Below are 19196 nucleotides of genomic sequence, written 5' to 3' on the forward strand. Positions count from 1 at the left end.
AGATTTCCCGGCTCAGCGCCCTGATCACGGAGCTGGAGGGGAAGCGTCAGCAGCCGGTGCTGGAATTGCTGCAGGTGAGACAGTGTCGGATGCACCCAGAGCCCAGTGCAGGGAGGGGACGGCCCCTGAGTCACTCGGGCTGAGAGGGTAACTCAGTGCAGGGAGCACGGCCCGGGGCGTCTGCAGGGCCAGGGGCCCAGGGCTGCAGAGAGACAGGAGTTTGGGCTGTCGGGGAGGTGGGGGGAGGCTGGTGAAAGGCTGTTCCAGCCCTGGGCTCAGCACAGAGGACCCGGCCGTCCCGTCCCTGCGGAACATCTGGTGTGAACGGGGCTCTGCTCCCTCTAGCACAGCCCTTCAGATTCTCCACCCCACTGGGGGAGCAGCCGGTGGGGCCGCGCTGGGGGAGCAGAGTGACCTGTCTGGGGCAGGGGGCCGGCTGAGCCATGGGCACTGACTCTCTGCTCTGTCTCTCGTTCCCCTCTGGGGTGTCAGAAGTGCTGTGAGCAGATACATCCGGGCTCCGTCTGCCCCCAGGCCTCGTTGTGCTGGGAAAAGACTCAGGGTATGTCTACACTACGGAATTAGGTCGAATTTATAGAAGTCGGTGTTTTGGAAATCGGTTTTATATAGTCGAGTGTGTGCGTCCCCACAGAAAATGCTCTAAGTGCATTAAGGGCATTCACTCGGCGGAGCGCTTCCACAGGGCCGAGGCCAGCGTCGACTTCCGGAGCGTTGCACTGTGGGTCGCTACCCCCCAGTTCCCGCAGCCTCCGCTGCCCACTGGAATTCTGGGTTGAGATCCCAATGCCTGATGGGGCTAAAACATTGTCGCGGGTGGTTCTGGGCACATATCGTCAGGCCCCCGTTCCCTCCCTCCCTCCCTCCGTGAAAGCAAGGGCAGACAATGGTTTCACGCCTTTTTTCCTGAGTTACCTGTGCAGACGCCATACCACGGCAAGCCTGGAGCCGCTCAGCTCACTGTCACCGTATGTCTCCTGGGTGCTGGCAGACGCGGTACGGCATTGCTACACAGCAGCAGCAACCCATTGCCTTGTGGCAGCAGACGGTGCAATAGGACTGGTAGCCGTCCTCGTCATGTCCGAGGTGCTCCTGGCCACGTCGGCTGGGAGCGCCTGGGCAGACATGGGCGCAGGGACTAAATTTGGAGTGACTTGATCCGGTCATTCTCTTTAGGCCTGCAGTCAGTCCTATTGAGCCATCTTATGGTGAACAGGCAGGCGATACGGATTGCTAGCAGTCCTATTGCATCATCTTCTGCCGGGCAGGCAAGCGATGAGGATGGCTAGCAGTCCTATTGTACCATCTTCTGCGAGCAGCCATGAGATGTGGATGGCTTGCAGTCCTTCTGCACCGTCTGCTGCCAGCCAAAGATGTAAAAGATAGACGGAGTGGATCAAAACAAGAAATTGACCAGATTTGTTTTGTACTCATTTGCAATCACCCCACCCCCAACCCCCCTCAGTCTAGGGGACTCATTCCTCTAGGTCACACTGCAGTCACTCACAGAGAAGGTGCAGCAAGGTAAATCTAGCCATGTATCAATCAGAGGCCAGACTAACCTCCTTGTTCCAATAAGAACAATAACTTAGGTGCACCATTTCTTATTGGAACCCTCCGTGAAGTCCTGCCTGAAATACTCCTTCATGTAAAGCCACCCCCTTTGTTGATTTTAGCTCCCTGAAGCCAACCCTGTAAGCCGTGTCCTCAGTCGCCCCTCCCTCCGTCAGAGCAACGGCGAACAATTGTGCGTCTGAGTTGAGAGTGCTGTCCAGAGCAGTCACAATGGAGCACTCTGGGAGCTCCCGGAGGCCAATACCGTCAAATTGTGTCCACAGTACCCCAAATTCAACCCAGCAAGGCCGATTTAAGCGCTAATCCACTTGTCAGGGGTGGAGTAAGGAAATCGATTTTAAGAGCCCTTTAATTCAAAATAAAGGGCTTCATCGTGTGGACAGGTGCTGGTTTACAACGATTTCAAGCTGCTAAATTCGACCTAAGTCCTAGTGTAGACCAGGGCTCAGAGCCCAGGCAGCAGACCCAGCATCCCGACCGTGGGACGGTCTCACCCTCTGGATCCAGCCCCCCTCCATCCCCATAGCCCTGGGGCTGCTGCCGCTGTGTCTGTGTGGCCCACCCTGGGAAGGGGAGTGCCCCACAGCTCTGGGCTGGAGAACCCTCCCTGGGACCAGGCTGGCTTGGGGGATCATTAATGGGGCTGAGAGCCTGTCACCCCGAGGGCCCAGCTGGGACCTGGCCCCAGCTCTGTCATGGCCCAAAGCCTGTCCCGTATGAGGGGGGCCCAAGGGCCTGTGGGGAAAGAGCTGAGTGTCCCAGCCCAGGCCCTCGTGGGGCAGTGTCTCGGTCCCAGAACCCCCACCCCACGGGGAGTGACCAGGCCCCTTGGAGGCTGAGAGGAGAAGCTGAGAAGAAGCTGGGCCTGGAGAATGAGCCCCTCTCTCATCCCTGGGAGAAGCCCCTCCAGGCCCTTGTAGGGAACGTGGGGCTGGGCCAGGTGTGAGGGGAGCTGGCCCTGCCTGGGCTGGGTTTTCTCTCTGGATGGAGAGAGGCCCCCAGTCTCCAGGCCGGCCTCCCCCGGCAGATCGTGCAGGCAGTAAATTCCCTGGGCAGCAGAGGTCACGGCCCCATTAGCCCTGCCTGTGGCCCAGCTCCCACCCACTCCCCATCTGGCTCTGGGGGGCAGGAACTTAGAGCAAAGGAGGGGGAGGAATAAACACGCTCATGTCTCTGCAGGGATGAGAAGGCCATGTCTCCGTATCCGGTGCCTGAGTCCCCTGAGCCGGGAAAGAGAATCCGGGATTTCCCTCGAGAGAACAATCTCCAGGAGGCTGTGACGGGATTCCTGGGTAAGGGGCGCTGCTGGGGGTTTCTCTCATTGTATTCGAGCAGGGCAGGGGGAGGGATTTGGCCCAGCAGGTTGGGTTATTATCAGTTCCTGTGTGCCCCTATTACTCGTGGATCAGAGCTTCATTCAGAGCACTGTGACTGCCCAGCCCAGAGGGGCCCAGATCCTGGGAGAGCCCTTGGGGTCCCAGCTTCCCTGGCTGCTCAGAGCAGAGCCCAAAGGGGAAGATTTCAGGAGAGCAGATAATTCATAATCATGAATCTGTGCGCCCAGTGCTGTCTCCTGCTCTCTCCCTGGCTATCTGAGCGCAGGGGCTGGTGCTCTTGGTTAACAGGAGACTTTATCACGGATTCTCAGCCTCCCTGACTGACACCAGCTGAGCCTCAGGGCCCTAGTGTTTAAGCACCTTGGGCCACACTTTCAATGGTATTTAGGTGTCTGGTGGAAACCTCCAAAGCACCAAACTCCTATGGACTTGCCTAACCTGCTTCAGCCCTTTTGAAAATCCCATTCTCCAGGCTGTTTCCCTGCCATAGGTCTGGTGCTCTTGAACAGTCCCTGGGAGGAGCTCTTTAGTGTGGCAACCCCCTTAAGGTCACACTTTTTGCAGTGAGGAAAGTCACCTGGCTTCACCGCCTCCTGACTCTGAGTCTCAGAGCCCTCAGCACCCCTGCTTCACGTCAGCAAGTCCACCTGAGTTGGACACCCAAGGGCGACTTGTAGGCCCCCAGGGAGCCATGTACCCCCACTTCCTTCCCCCGGAGTGACTCTCAACCAGCCTTGTAAAAGCAGGGGGGTTATTACAGGGGCAGCCAACAGGCAGACCGCGGGCCAAAGCTGGGCCACCCGCTGCTTCCCAGCAGATCCTGAAATCTTTTGATTGTTTTATTAGATCAGGATTGTTACTAGTTTTTATTGTTTTCTCTGAAGTCTGGACCTTGACGATGCCTCGACCAAGGCATCTGGACCTGACTAAGAAGTAACGGGCTCCCCGCCCCCCAGCGGCCGCCCCGGGTCCGGGGGCCAGGCGGGGAGCGTGCGCAGCGCCCCCGGGCGCAGGGGGGGAACTCAGCCCCCGGGCGCTCGCAGGGGCCCCGGGCACCGGGACGGGAGCTGTCCCCCCGGCGCCCCGTGGTGCTGCGGCCAGCCGGACGAGTCCGTTCCGCGGCCGGCAGCTGGGCCCCGGGGCGCTCGGCGGGGAGCGCTGCTGGGGGCGCGGAGCCCCGGGAGCCCAGCACCGAGCGGGCCTCGCCCGGAGAGCGGGACGGCCGGGTCGGGCCGCGGCCACGGCGTGTGCACCGCGATGCCTGATGGGAAATGGAGGGTCACCCGCGGGGCCTGGCTTCGCCCCCCGCCCCGGCCGCGCGGCCCGTTCCGAAGGTGGGGGGAGCGTCGCGCGCTGTGACATCATCTCGGCGCGACAGCCACGGGGCGGGAGCGGAGCCTGCGGGGTGACGTTTGTGTGCACGCTGCGTCTCGCAGCGTGCCCGGGGCCGCGCGGTGGCTGACGGGAGTAGTCCCCACGCAGCGACTTCCCGCGGGGGCCGATGGGAAAAGCGGCCGCGAGACACGGGCGCGCACGGCGCAGGCGCGCTACGGCTCGGTCCCGACAGCGCCGGCGGGACTCGACCCGCTGCCGCGCTGCGGCGGCCCGTGAGGCCCGGATCCGGGGGGTTCAGCCGGCGTGCGCGGGAGCGGGGGGAGGAGCCCCGCCGGGCCTGGCAGCGCCGCCCCTCCGCCAGGTAGCCGCGCGCCGGCCGCGAGAGGGGGCCGGGGTCGAGGCCGCCCTGAGCCGGCGGCGGGAGCGGGGCCAGCCACGGGGGGGGCCGCAGCCTAAAACCAGCGGCTTTGAATTCCCGACCCCCCCCCACCCAGAGACCCACAGAGAGACCCCCCACACCCCCCCACACCGACCCAGAGACCCCCCCACACACAGACCCTGAGACCGAGACCCCCCCCACACCCCCAACACACAGACCCAGAGACCCCCGCACACCCCCGACACACAGACCCAGAGACCGAGACCCCCCACACAGACCCAGAGACCCCCCCCACACAGAGACCCTGAGACAGAGATCCCCCCACACAGACCCAGAGACCCCCCCACACAGAGACCCTGAGACAGAGACCCCCCCACACACCCCCCACACAGAGACCCAGAGAGAGAGACCCCCACACACAGACCCAGAGACACCCCCCCCACACACAGAGACCCAGAGACAGAGACACCCCCCCACACACACAGAGACCTGCACACACGTCCTGTGAACCGGGAGTTCTCGGCTATTTCTTAAACCGCGGGCAATTAGCAGCAAGATTTGAGGAGTCCCTGAACTAGTTAATATCCAAGAATAACAATTACTGCAACCCAATCAAGTAATTTTCATAGTGTGTGTACATATAGACACACACACACATATATATTGGGGCTGTCAAGCGATTAAAAAAATCACGATTAACTGTGCGGTTGTACAACAATAGAATACCATTTACTTTAAATATTTGGCATGCTTACATTTTCAAATATATTAATTTTAATTACAACACAATACGAAGTGTACAGTCCTCAATTTATATTTATTTTTGATTACAAATATTTGCTCTGTAAAAAACAAAAAAATTGTAAAGATTCTTAAACCTTGGGCCGAGCGCTGTTGCTGTTTTTAGAAATCTCACATTGGTACCTTCTTTGCGTTTTGTCAAATCTGCTGTGAAAGTGTTCTTAAAACGAATATGTGCTGGGTCATCTTCCAAGACTGCAGTAACATGAAACATATGCAGAATGCAGGTAAAATAGAGCAGGAGACCTACAATTCTCCCCCCAAGGAGTACAGTCACAAATTTAATTGATGTATTATTTTGTTAACGAGCATCATCAGCATGGAAGTATGTCCTCCGGAATGGTGGCCGAAGCATGAAGGGGCATATGAATGTTTAGCATATCTGGCATATCTTGCAATGCCGGCTACAAAAGTGCCATGGGAACGCCTGTTCTCACTTTCAGGTGACATTGTAAATAAGAAGCAGGCAACAGTATCTCCTGTCAGTTGTAAAAAAACTTTTGTCTTAGCGAATGGCAGAATAAGAAGTAGGACTGAGTGGACTTGTAGGCGCTAAAGTTTTCAACTGTTTTGTTTTTGAGTGCAGTTATGCAATCAGAAAAAACCCAACTGCATTTGTTACACTTTCACAATAAAGAGTTTGCACTTCAGTACTTGTATGAGGTGAATTGAAAAATACTATTTTTTTTGTTTTATCATTTTTACAGAGCATATATTTGTAATAAAAAATTAATAATATAAAGTGAGCACTCTGCACTTTGTGTTCTGTGTTGTAATTGAAATCAGTATTGAAAATGTATAAAAAAAAATATAATAAATTGCAATTGGTATTCTATTGTTATAAGTGTGATTAATCGCGATTGATTTTTTTGAGTTAATCGTGTGAGATAACTGTGATTGACAGCCTTAACGTACATATATAAAATAATACCAAATCCTCAGAACACCAATATAATGGGGAAACTAATTCTTACCTTAAAATGACAAGTGATTTTATGTACTCATGTGGCACTTGTTGGCATTGCCCTAGCAACAAAGCTATTGAAACAGAAAAGCAGGCAGGGTGCGGCAGTGAGGCTGATGCCTAGCAGGGCTACCAGGGGGAAAAAAAAATCTTTTCATTTTGCCTGTGCTCCTAAGAGGTTGAAAGTTACCTAAACCCCAAAGCATAAAAGTGGGAGTGGGGGCAGGTGCTTTGAAACTTCCATTCCCAGGATCGCCATGGCAAATGGGTCATGAGAGACAGAGTCTACAGGGGCCAGGGCAGGGCTTGCAACTAAACTCCCATGTTTCCCTCAGGATTTTCAAACTACACTGGACCCTCACTAGAATGTGGGATTTGGGATCCATGCCAAATCCCGCATTCTAGCGGGTACTGCATTACAGTGGGGACCACGTTACAATGAAAGTTAATGACGGTTACTAAATTTGGGATCCGCAACCACGTTCTATCAGAATTTGTGTTATATAGACACGTGTTCTAGCGAGGGTCCGGTGTATAACTTTCAGGTTCTCGTCTCTGTCAACTCAGGCTATGTCTACCCTATAGCATTTACAGCGGCACAGCTGCAGTGGGCTAGCCCCTTGTTCTGTGTTTGGGAGTGGCAGGGGATTCCTTCATGGTCTTTTTCCTCTTTCAGGTGCTTTCAAGGGTCATCATGGTGCACCTTGGTAAGTGCAGACAGGGCTTGTTAAGGGGTGCGTGCACCCCATGTTGTACTGACAGACCCCAGTTTCTGCATCCCTCTAAATCAATCCCAGTTAGTGGAGAATGTGCAGCCTTCACCGCTGAACTCTCTTAAGGGTTGGTAGAGCAAATCTGTCATCTTTATTGTAAATAAATTGCTTTAAGACCTCAATCTCCTGGCAAGGTACAGACTTCGATTCCATCATGAAGAATAATCTATTGTTGCTGCGTAAGGGAAGGTTACAGCAGTTTTCTTGAGCACATGTCACAAAACCGGTTGAAAAACTTCTAGGTAACTCAGTGTGTTTTCCAATCTCAGCTATTTGCTTATTTCTCTTAAAAGACAATAGGTTTTCCTTGGTGATCCTCTGCATACTTGGAATACCAAAGACTCTTCCTTCATTTCTTTGCATGAATCCTTGAGAATATGTATATATGCAATCACCCTTCTTTTGGCCACAGGAAATGGGATGTTTCAGAGTAGCAGCCTTGTTAGTCTGTATCCGGAAAAAGAATGGGAGGACTTGCGGCACCTTAGAGACTAACAAATTCAATTAAGCATAAGCTTTCATGGGCTACAGCTCACTTCATCAGATGAATAGAATGGAACATATAGTAAGAAGATCTATATACACATAGAGAGAATCATGAAAAGGTGGGAGTTGCCATACAAACTGTAAGAGGCTAATTAAGATGAGCTATAATTTGTTAGTCTCTAAGGTGTCACAAGTACTCCTGTTCTTTTTGAGGAAATGGGAACGGGTCTCATTTATGGAGACGCTGAGCTGGCCAAGACAGCAGTAAAAGGCACTTCAAGCCACTAGAGGGTTAGTGAGAGAGACAATTACTCTCACTTCTTAAAAGTCTCATTAACTATTGGAACAGTTGATCCAGGGTTGTCGTGAATTCTCCATCACTGACAATTTAACTTGAGATTGGATGTTTTTCTGAAATATATATGCTAAGAATTATTTTGGGGAAGTTCTATAACATGTGTTATATAGGATGTCAGACGAGATAATCACGGCGCTCCCTTTTAGCCTTTGAATCTGTGCGTCTAGAACAGTCATATTGCAACTCCAGCTATAAATATAAATAATCTTTCTTTCAGGTCTTTCTGGATTTTTCCCATTGCATCATATGACAATCACAAATGCAGAAAGATTAAGGAAGAGAAGAGCCTTGAAAGCCATAACAGCTTCTGAGGAAGAAACTCCAGGTGACTGATAACATCTAACTGAACTGAATTACTCAAAAGATTACTGTACAGACAACGATCAGAACAGTGTGCCAACTAAAAAGGACAATATATTTACTACAGGCAAAGAAATGATAGTGGATGTGAATTTATTTCATAAGAACATTAAAGTATTTTGAAGCTTTAGGAGTCCTCAGACAAGGATTCTGATTGTCCTCATTTGTTAATTACTTCTCATTTTGCACAAATTATTAATCTTTCATGTTTGTCAAACTGCAATTACTTAGGCCCAGATCCACCAAGGTAAAATTTAGGCTCCTAAATTCCACTGAAATCCAATGGAAGTCAAGAACGAAAATACCTTTGTGGCTCTGGGCCTTCCAGATTACAGCATTCATACAAACTGAATACAAACTCCCGTTTTCTAAATAGCTCTATTGTGGAGGTAGAGAGAGCGTTACTGACTGTCGTAAGAGTCTAATGTATAGGAAGTTGTGCTGGATCAACGAACAGCTGAGGATGCACCTGGAGGCTTCCTTCTAAACGTCACCTTACCATTACTTAAGACAAGCCACAGTTGGTTTTTAATTTTACAGTGAACTATTTCAAGATTTTTGTTAGAGGAGGGACACTCAGACCTGGCCACTGTTGCTTCTTTATTTTCACCCAATGAAGCCGCAAATAGTGTAAGCCGCAGAAAATCCTTTTTTCGGTGCAGGGGTGCAGCACAGAATGTGACACGAATTACTTAACCACACTACTGTTCTTCCAGAAGGTATCCCACAGAACATGACCACTCTAAACATAGCAAATACTTGGATGGTTTTATACCTTTCTCCCTGAACAGTATTTGATCAAACATTATACATGCGTCCAGCTAAAACAATAATTTAAAAATCCAGGAATTACTACATGATGTTCATAGATTATCAGCCACCCATAGCAGCCATTCATATTCCAGCGTGTTAAGCACAATAAGAATTGAGCTACGTTCAGAGGCAGACGGCTACCCCTGTTACTGGGAGGAACTCGCACATCATTCATTCTATCGTCTTCCATCCACATTCTAACTCGCTTAAATGTCTTAGGTAAGGCTTGTACCATCCCCGAAGATCACCAACCTCAGACTCTGGTAGACCAAACAAAGCCACTGAGTTTGAGTCATAGAACCATCACCCCAAAAGCCTTAATGCCAATCAGTGCAAATCTCAGAATTGATGATGGGGAGCACATGAGATCTTTCTCAGCCCACACAGTGCAGCGCATCACCCCTTTTAAAGCACTCGACGTAACAAAGCTGAGAGACGCTCACTGGACGATCACAGTATCCTGCTTATTTAAGAAGAGCACAATACAATAGACCACTCTAGTGCTGACAGAAAAGTCGCCTTCCTCAGCTGTTGCTCCAAGATGGCAATCTGCTGCTGTTCCTACATGTGAGGAAGTTGGTGGGGCTCAAAAGGAGGGCAGCTCACAGCAAGAGAAATGGCTGAGAAGAGCTAGGCAAGTCAGAGGCACTTGAGATTCATTGCCGGCCTGTGTGTTGCTCCCTTGGCAGCACACCCATAAGGGAGCGGGGAGAACCATGGAAACTCAGCCAGCTCTCACTTGCCAGGCAGCTGGGAATTGGTTACATTTTTAATGGAGAAGTAAAATCTGAGCAAATGTATACATGGAACCAAAGAAAAATAAGATCTTTTGGGTGATACCTGAAGTCCTGCCTGAAAAGGTTCAGGCAGACATGGCTGGTTTGGATTTTGCCTATTAGTACATTTAAACCAGGGGTTCTCCGAACACATTTTTTGGTGGCCTCGGACTGTGACCCACCAATTCTTGCTGGTGGCCGCACTGACACTTTTCCCTAAAATACGTAACTAGGAAAAACAAATAAATATGCACATACGCGTGTCCAAATCCTTGTAATTTATTTATGTAGGGTTTTTTCAGACTCACAAATAATATGAAAAATTATATTTGTATGTTGAATATTGCTTTTCGCAGCACACTCAGTAGCTAGCTGGGAGTTTGTGAAAAGTGATATTAACAAACATACAAGTATCACTTTTCACAGCCTCCCAGGTAGCTAGTCAGTGTGCTGTGAAAAGTGATACTCGCATGTTTCTTCGTTTCGCTTTTCTCAGCAAGCCCCGGGTTTGGAGAGGGAGGCAGCAGGGGTCTGGGGCAATGGGGGGGATAGAGGTGGAACCAGGGAAGGCAGTGGGGACTGGGGGCAATAAATGGGGGGTCGGGGAGAATGGTGAGCCCTGCTGCCATATGGCTGGAGCTGGGAGGCAGCACCCCCAGGGTCCAGAGCGAGCGGCTGGAGCCCAGGGTTGGTGGCAGCTGCTGCTGAGCAGCTGGAGGTGTGGATCAACACCCACCACCCTGGGGCTGGGGCTGGGGTTAGGGAGCGGGGTGAGGGCTGGGGGTTGGTGCCAGAGGCCAGAGCCAGCACTTGCTGCTGCACAGCCAGGGGTTAGCACCCAGGGCCAAGGTCACGTGGCCGGAGCCTGGGTCAGAGGCCGGGGCTCGAGCCGTGCAGCTGAAGCCCTGCGGCCAGGTTCTCACCCAGGGCTGAAGCCCAAGCCCCAACGTGCCTTGCCCACCCCACAGGTGAGTCAAGAACTCACCTGGCTCCTGCAGCATTGTGCCCCACCTGTCTCCAGAGGCGGTGCATGGTGGCTCATGCAGGAGCACCAGGGAGGGAAGGGGAGAGGCTGATGCTTTGGCCTCTCCACCACTGCCCAGGAGGCTGTTAGGCCTGCACAAAAAGCCCCTGGTGGCCGCATGCGAGAAATGCTGAGTTAAACTCACTTCCATGCTCTCAAAACCTTTGCCATTGTACCTCCTAACTGCTGGTTTCTCAGGTCAGAGTGTACTTAAGGGTTAAGTGAAGTGCTGCTGTAAGAATAAGCTTCGTGTCCTTTAAAGGAAACCAAGACAGAAAAATATACTGATGATTTTTAATATTTTTTCTTTATCTAAAACAATTAATGAAACGATATAGAAAATTCTATTAAACACACCTTTTGCATTTTACAGATTTGTAGTATGCAAAATTTGATTTTATGTAATGCCCATCCCCATATATATTCCAGATTAGTATAAACAAGACATGATTTCCCTGGTAACTGGGACCAGTTTTTATTCTATCTCCTCAAATTTAAAAGTTCATTTGTATGAAGGCTTTGGAAAGAGTTCCTTTCTCATTTCTAAACACACAACACAGTTTTCTTTTCTGGATTTCTCGGCCTCAAATACAAGGAGGTGGGTCTGCAGGGTTGCTTCTGGACCAGTCTGAATGAGGGATGGTTTATTCTGCTGTTTTTAAAAAACAAAATTTTTTCTAGTGTTACAGGAATAAAAGACAGAGAAGTCTGGTTTATAAAGCTGGATCTCTGCATCCCTCTCCCAAAAGGACTGCATGATCAGGCTCAAGGGAGTATTCAGAAATAAATTGTTTATCATCCCTTTAATCGAGTTATACCAAAGCAAGAGTTAGACAGTGGTCGGGCAATCACCATACAGTTAAATGGAGTAAATATTAATTAGAATGTTACTGCCAATAAAGACAGGTGACTCAGTAGTAAAGCTTTGATAATTAGGGGAGGCAACATTGTCTAGTAATAACTGGCTGAACGAAGAGAGGTCCTACACTCAACAGTCACTCCCATGTTGGAGGAATCTCAACTACAAAGTGAACAATCATCTTCCCAAAATAATTTTAAAATGGTGACACCCCCAATGACTTATCTCTCAGACAGAAAGAAAAGAAAGAATGGTGGGGAGAAAAGGGGACCCTGGTCTGGGGAGAGGAGGCATACAGAAGTTCTGTGTGGTAGGGGAAGGTCGGAGGGCACACAGAGCCCCAGCCTGGGGGAGATGAAGAAACATGGCACAGAGCCTGTGACATGAAAGAGGGGTGAGCAGATGCAGGGAATCTGTGAAACAGAGAGGATGGGAGGGTGGCACATGGGGCGGAGGGGAATGGAGGGCAGCCAGGAGCCCTCAGTGTGTGCAATGAGTACAGCCTACAGAAGCATCGAAGTGTGAGAGGGCCAAGTTCATAGTACTTTGCATGTCTAAAATGACTTTTATCACTGTCCCAAAGAACTTTAAAAATGCAGATTATTTCTTCCCATTTACAAATAAACTCTCTTGCCATGGTTTTCTGGAGAGAGCTGCAGAGTCAGAGTATTAGCTATGTTTCTGGCTCATGACCAAAACAGATAATCTGTCAACATTTGCTTTACGTGCATGTAACATTCAGGGGTGGGGTTCTGGGAAGGGATCAGGAGTGATGCTTATATGCCTAAATCGTCCAGTAGGAGATTTTGGAAGTAAAAGATGTCTGACAGAGGCAGGGTTCGGTATGAACCTAGCTCTCAGGTAAAGCCTGGCCCCTTCTTGGTGGCTGTAGAGCATTCTTTCTGAAAAGACCTAGTCTTGGACTGCAAAGGTGTGGGGTAGCATTTAAGGAGCACTGACAGGGGATGCATACTTCCTACTGCCAAGGAGCTCAGCTGCACAGGGGCTTACTGCACACCACTATACAGCGGAGATCTGGGGTTGAAGTTGCTCCCCTTTGCTCATGCAGCTGGTAAGAGCTGCTGGGAGGGGGGAACCGGCTGCTTTGTGGCTGGCAGAGCCCTCAGGGTACAGGGAGCGCAGGGGAGCCCTGAGAGCACACAGCCCCTAGCTACCTCGTCCCTGCACCCTGAGCTACCCTCTGCACACACACAGCCCCTAGCTACCCCCCTCACTGCACCCTGAGCTACCCCCCTGCACACAGCCCCTAGCTATCCCTTTCCCTGCATCTCAAACTTTTTGAGCTGAGCCCCCCCACCTTTGAGTTATAATTTTTGGTTGTAGGCCCCCCCCAAGTCCAGACAGGCGGGTGGCCTGCTGAGGTGAGTCAGGGGGTGGATGTAGCATACCCTCCCCAGACCCCGACGTCGGAGCTGGCTTGAGCCTCACTGGCCCCTGCCCACCCAAAACAGAAGTCAAACTATAGCTATGCAAACTTGTTTTCCCCCCTTTCCCCGGCCCAGAGCCTCCCCCTCCCACACTGGGCCCTGGAGATTTTAATGGCATGTTATGGGTGGCCTCAGAAAGAAAAAGGTTGAGAACCCCTGTTCTAGACCTTTCATCATTTTTGTTACTCTCCTCTGGACCTTCTCCAATTTGTCCACATCCTTCCCGAAATGTGGCGCCCCGACTTAGACACAATACTTTAGCTGAGGCCACATCAGCATGGAGTAGAGCAGAAGAATTACGTCTCGTATCTTGCTTACAACACTCCTGCTAATCCTGCCCAGGATCAGGTTTGCTTTTTTTGCAAGTGTTACACTGTTGACTCATATTTAGCTGGTGGTCCACTATGACCCCCAGATCCCCTTCCGCAGTACTCCTTCCTAGGCTGTCATGTCCTCCTCTGTATGTGTGCAGCTGATTGTTCTGTCCTAAGCGGAGTACTTTGCATTTGTCCTTATTGAATTTCAGCCTGTTATCTTCAGACCATTTCTCCAGTTTGTGCAGATCATTTTGAATTTTAATCCTATCCTCCAGAGCACTTGCAACCCCTCCCATCTTGGTATCATCCGCAAACTTTATCAGTAAAAAGAAAAGGAGGACTTGTGGCACCTTAGAGACTAACCAATTTATTTGAGCAGAAGCTTTCGTGAGCTACAGCTCACTTCATCGGATGCATACTGTGGAAAGTACACAAGATCTTTTCATACACACAAAGCATGAAAAAATGGGTGTTTTCCACTACAAAAGGTTTTCTCTCCCCCCACCCCACTCTCCTGCTGGTAATAGCTTATCTAAAGTGATCACTCTCCTTACAATGTGTATGATAATCAAGGTGGGCCATTTCCAGCACAAATCCAGGGTTTAACAAGAAAGTCTGAGGCGGGGGAGGGGGTAGGAAAAAAGAAGGGGAAATAGGTTACCTTGCAGAATGACTTAGCCACTCCCAGTCTCTATTCAAGCCTTAGTTAATTGTATCCAATTTGCAAATGAATTCCAGTTCAACAGTCTCTCGCTGGAGTCTGGATTTGAAGTTTTTTTGTTGTAATATCGCAACTTTCATGTCTGTAATCGCGTGACCAGAGAGATTGAAGTGTTCTCCGACTGGTTTATGAATGTTATAATTCTTGACATCTGATTTGGGTCCATTTATTCTTTTACGTAGAGACTGTCCAGTTTGGCCAATGTACATGGCAGAGGGGCATTGCTGGCACATGATGGCATATATCACATTGGTAGATGTGCAGGTGAACGAGCCTCTGATAGTGTGGCTGATGTGATTAGGCCCTGTGATGGTGTCCCCTGAATAGATATGTGGGCACAGTTGGCAACGGGCTTTGTTGCAAGGATAGGTTCCTGGGTTAGTGGTTCTGTTGTGTGGTGTGTGGTTGTTGGTGAGTATTTGCTTCAGGTTGGGGGGCTGTCTGTAGGCAAGGACTGGCCTGTCTCCCAAGATTTGTGAGAGTGTTGGGTGATCCTTCAGGATAGGTTGTAGATCCTTAATAATGCATTGAAGGGGTTTTAGTTGGGGGCTGAAGGTGACGGCTAGTGGCGTTCTGTTATTTTCTTTGTTAGGCCTGTCCTGTAGTAGGTGACTTTTGAGTACTCTTCTGGCTCTGTCAATCTGTTTCTTCACTTCCGCAGGTGGGTATTGTAGTTGTAAGAAGGCTTGATAGAGATCTTGTAGGTGTTTGTCTCTGTCTGAGGGGTTGGAGCAAATGCGGTTGTATCGCAGAGCTTGGCTGTAGACGATGGATCGTGTGGTGTGGTCAGGGTGAAAGCTGGAGGCATGTAGGTAGGAACAGCGGTCAGTAGGTTTCCGGTATAGGGTGGTGTTTATATGACCATCGCTTATTAGCACTGTAGTGTCCAGGAAGTGGAGCTTAATCGCGTCTCTGCTAAGGCTGCGTCTACACTCCCCCTTGTGTCGGTAGAACGTATGTGGCTCGGGGAGTGAATAAGCCACCGCCCGAGTGACACAAGTTACACGGACCTAAGCGCCGGTGTGGACAGTGCTATGGTGCTGGGAGAACTTCTCCTGCCAACATGGCTACGGCTGCTCGTTGAGGGTGGAGAGCTCCCTCCTGTCGGCTTCCAGCCGCTCCAGTAGAGACTGCCACTGGGGGCCACGTCACTCACAGCTGTGAGGGCTGAGCGGTTAAGGCGTTGGACTCGAAATCCAATCGGGTTTCCCTGCGCAGGTTCAAATCCTGCTCACAGCGAGGCCTGTGTTTTAGCCACACTTGCTCACCAGGGCAATACATCTCCACCGACCCTGGGATGCTCTCCATACACTCCCCACCCCAGGTAAACCCTGTTCTGCTCTTTTCATGGGGATGCCTGGGATGGTGCCTCACGCTGTGTCCCTGCGGTCTCAGCTCCCGAGGCCTCTGCCCCTCACCCAGCGCCCCGCGGCTCAGCCCCACCCCTGGGTGCTGCTCCTCCCCAGAGCGTGGAAGGAGCTGAGCATGGGCAGCCCGTACAAGAGGCCACGGGAGACTGAGCCTCCCCCAAAAGGCCGTCCATGCCGGGGGGAAACGCTGGGGATGTGGGGCGGGTCTCCCCTCCGGAGGCCCGTGGGCCCGTGGTCATCTTTCGAGCGCTGGAAGCGAAGCTCCAGAGAAGTGGGGGCCCCGCCTGCACCCCGCTCCCCTCTGCCTCTTAGCCCGATGCCCTGCTCTTGCTCTGCCTCTTCCCATCCCCCCTCCGCCTCTTCCCCCAAAACCTGCTCCCCACACCCCCTCGGCCTTTAACCCCACGGCCCCATCTTCTCATGCCTCTTCCTGTCCTTCTCCACCTCCTTCCCCAAGGACCCCACTGCCCCCCATCACCAGAGAAAGAGAAAAGGGACGGGTGCCTGGCCCCATGGCCCCCCAGTAGCCCCCCTTCAGGGAAAGGGGCAGAGAGGAGCAAGCAGGGGGTGAGTGGAGTCCTGGGGGAAGAGGTGGAGAGGAGCGAGGGGCAGGTAGAGGGACCTCGGGGGCCAGAGGAGTGAACAGTGGGTGGGCGGGGCCTCGGGGGAAGAAGATGACCGGGGCGGAGCCTCTGTGGCAGGGCCATGCTCTAGGCCCCGGTGGCCCCCCAACTTCTCGGCGTCATCTGAAACCCAGGATGAAGGTGACACAGGGCCTGGTTCCTCTTTGGGCTAAGATTCCATAACAGCTCTCCCTTCCTGGCAGTGTGAAGGGGCTGCACAGGGGCATAAAGCCCTCCAGACACGGCCGGAGACAGGGACAGGGCAGTCAATGCGGAAGAGAATCAGGCCCAGAGTTAGACAAGGGGTGCAGAGAATATTCTGGATTATGGTCATTGCACTTCGCCCTCGCTCGAAATGCTTCCTGTATTTTCTCCATTTCACTCCCTGACTCTCGATCTCTGCCCCTTTCCCCGTTTCGTCCTCAGAATTAGCACGTTCAGCCAGTTAATCGCAGCAATCCCGCCATAAGACGGCAGCCTGAAATCTCAGCTCTCTCCCGCCCCTCGCACGAGACCTGCTGCCAGCTGAACTGGAGAAAGAATGGGGAACGTCTCTGGCAGAGGGTGTGAAACAGACACCCGGAAAAGGTGAGTTTTCACAGGGATTTCCTCAAAGTAGGAGAAACTTGGGGTCCCAGTTAGTGCCCAAAAAACCCTTCAGGGATCAAACAAACCAAGGCCCAGCCCACCCCGATCTGGGCTCCACGTGGGAGTGAGCAGGGGGCTGCTGAGACACACACAGACTGCTGGGCACGCATGGACTGTGGCTGGGGAGGGGGCTGCCAGACCTCCCCCGGGTGACCAGACAGCAAGTGTGAAAAATCCGGACGGGGGTGGGAGGTAATCGGAGCCTATATAAGAAAAAGACCCAAAAATCGGGACTGTCCCTCTAAAATCGGGACACCTGGCCACCCTAGACCTCCCCCACAGACTGCCACTGAGTCAGTGGGGGGCAGTTGCACAGACCTGCAGGGACCACACAGAGTGTGAGGTTTGCTCCCCTCCTGTCTCCAGTGGGGCTGAGGTTTCTCCCTGAGCCTGCTGAGCCCTGTGGCCCTTCCCAGCCACGCCTGTGGGAGCAGAAAACACCGAGAGACCAGGCCGGGGAGGCCATATGGTTTATTGGACCCGGTTCTCTTGGGGAGAGAGACCAGGGCCTGAGGACGAGATCTGCGGAGCTCGAAGGCTTGTCTCTCCCCAGCAGAAGTTGGAGAATGAAAGAGATCCCCTCCCCGCCTTGTCTCTCTAATCTCCTGGCACCGACCTTGCAAACAGAGAACTCTGAGGCAGTTCAGTGCTTCCGACCGAGCCCCAGGAGCCCGTATGTAACACGGACGTTGCACTCATTCAAACAGTGCCTAGCGCAGCTGGGGGACGGGCTTCAAGCTGCTGCCAGCCACAGCCCCTTCTGTGCCCCAAACCGGGGGCGACTGCGCCTACCGGCCAGACCCCTCTGTTCCAGAACGGAGGTGCCCTTTGGTCTCTCAGCCCGGCGCTCTCACACAACCACAGCAGCTCCAGTCACCAGGTCCCCTCTTGGCGCAGTGGGAGGAGGCAGCAGGACAGAGCAGGCGGGCCACCGAGGGGGAACTGTACTCCGGGAAGCCGTGACTCTGTCAAGGATTTAGGTGTCATACCGGGCAAGCCGCTCAACATCCGCTCCCGGTGCGATGCTGTGGGGAACAGGGCCAAAGCCTTCGGTGATGACGGGGGGATTTTCTTGGTTTTTCAATGGTTTGCATGCCTCAGTTTCCCTGGGTGCTGTTTGTTTAACGAGGTGGCACTGGTGGGAGAGATAGTTTGTTGTTACAGAGGACCAGCGGTGATCTCTCCTGTCAGTTGGGCCCTCAGGCAAAGGCCTGGAGAACGGATACCCCAGCGACTGGTGAGCTGGAGGCCCAGCTTGGAAGTCACAGCCAGGTCAGGCCAGTAGTAGGACAATGGGCTGAGGAGAGAAGACCCGGTGACTGCTTCCAGCCAGGGGGAAAGAAAAAAGGGAGGAGAGGAGAGGCTGAGATAGAGGAGACCCAGGCAGCCTGTTTACCTGGGACAGAAGACAAAGGACACAGGCTTGTGGGAAGGTGATATCGGACGCTTAGCTGGAAGGAGCGGGCTTATGGACTGGGGAGAGAAAACAGCCAGAGCTCACACGGGTGCAGGGGAGACCTAGATGGACTGTGCAGAGGGAGATTAGCCTTGGGGCCCTGAGAGTTTCCTGTGCTGTGTTCAGATGCTCAATAAACCCCTCTCTTTTACGCTGTCTGAGAGTCACGGCAGTCTCGGGATCGGGGTTGCGTTCTTCCCTCTGGGAGTAGAGGCCCCAGGGGTCCAGAGTGAGGGGACTCCCTGAGGGGGCCCACGGCAGACAGGCATGCTCAAGGCTCAGAGAAGAGGGGTTCCAGGAGGCGGAAGGGCCTACGGCTTAACCCTTGAGAGAGTGGATCTCCGAGAAGGGCTGTCACACTGAAGGGGGTTCCTCCCAAGGACTGTACGAGGCTGAGAGAGAGCACAAGTCCTGTGAGTCCGTGACGCCATCCATGGATAGATAAAGAGAGGATGGAAAGGGAGGTGATTCAGCAGCGGGGAGACTGACACTGGAATACTGCATCCCGTTCTGGTGTCCACATTTCAAACATAACGTTAAAAAAACTGGAGAGGGTGCAGAAAAGAACCATATTTGAGGGCTGGAGAAGACTTATAAGGAGGGATTGAAAAACTCAGTCTGTTTAGTTTTTAAAAAGATGGAGAGGTGAGCTGATGGCAGCCTGCAAGTGCCTTCGCTGAGAGAAAACACCAAGTATTTAAAGGGCTCTTTAGTCTTGCAAAGAAAGGCAGAACAAGAACCAATGGCTGGAAGCA

At 52.1% G+C, this 19196-nt stretch overlaps 1 non-coding gene across 1 annotated transcript; it reads left to right on the top strand.

The window, feature by feature from the left end:
* Nucleotides 1-15501: 15501 nt before the first annotated feature.
* On the top strand, nucleotides 15502-15583 carry TRNAS-CGA (transfer RNA serine (anticodon CGA)). Its single transcript has one exon. It is a non-coding gene; the product is annotated as a tRNA-Ser (tRNA).
* Nucleotides 15584-19196: the final 3613 nt, after the last annotated feature.

This window comes from Eretmochelys imbricata, chromosome 11 (assembly GCF_965152235.1).
Source record: "Eretmochelys imbricata isolate rEreImb1 chromosome 11, rEreImb1.hap1, whole genome shotgun sequence".
Classification (NCBI taxonomy): Eukaryota; Metazoa; Chordata; order Testudines; family Cheloniidae; genus Eretmochelys; species Eretmochelys imbricata.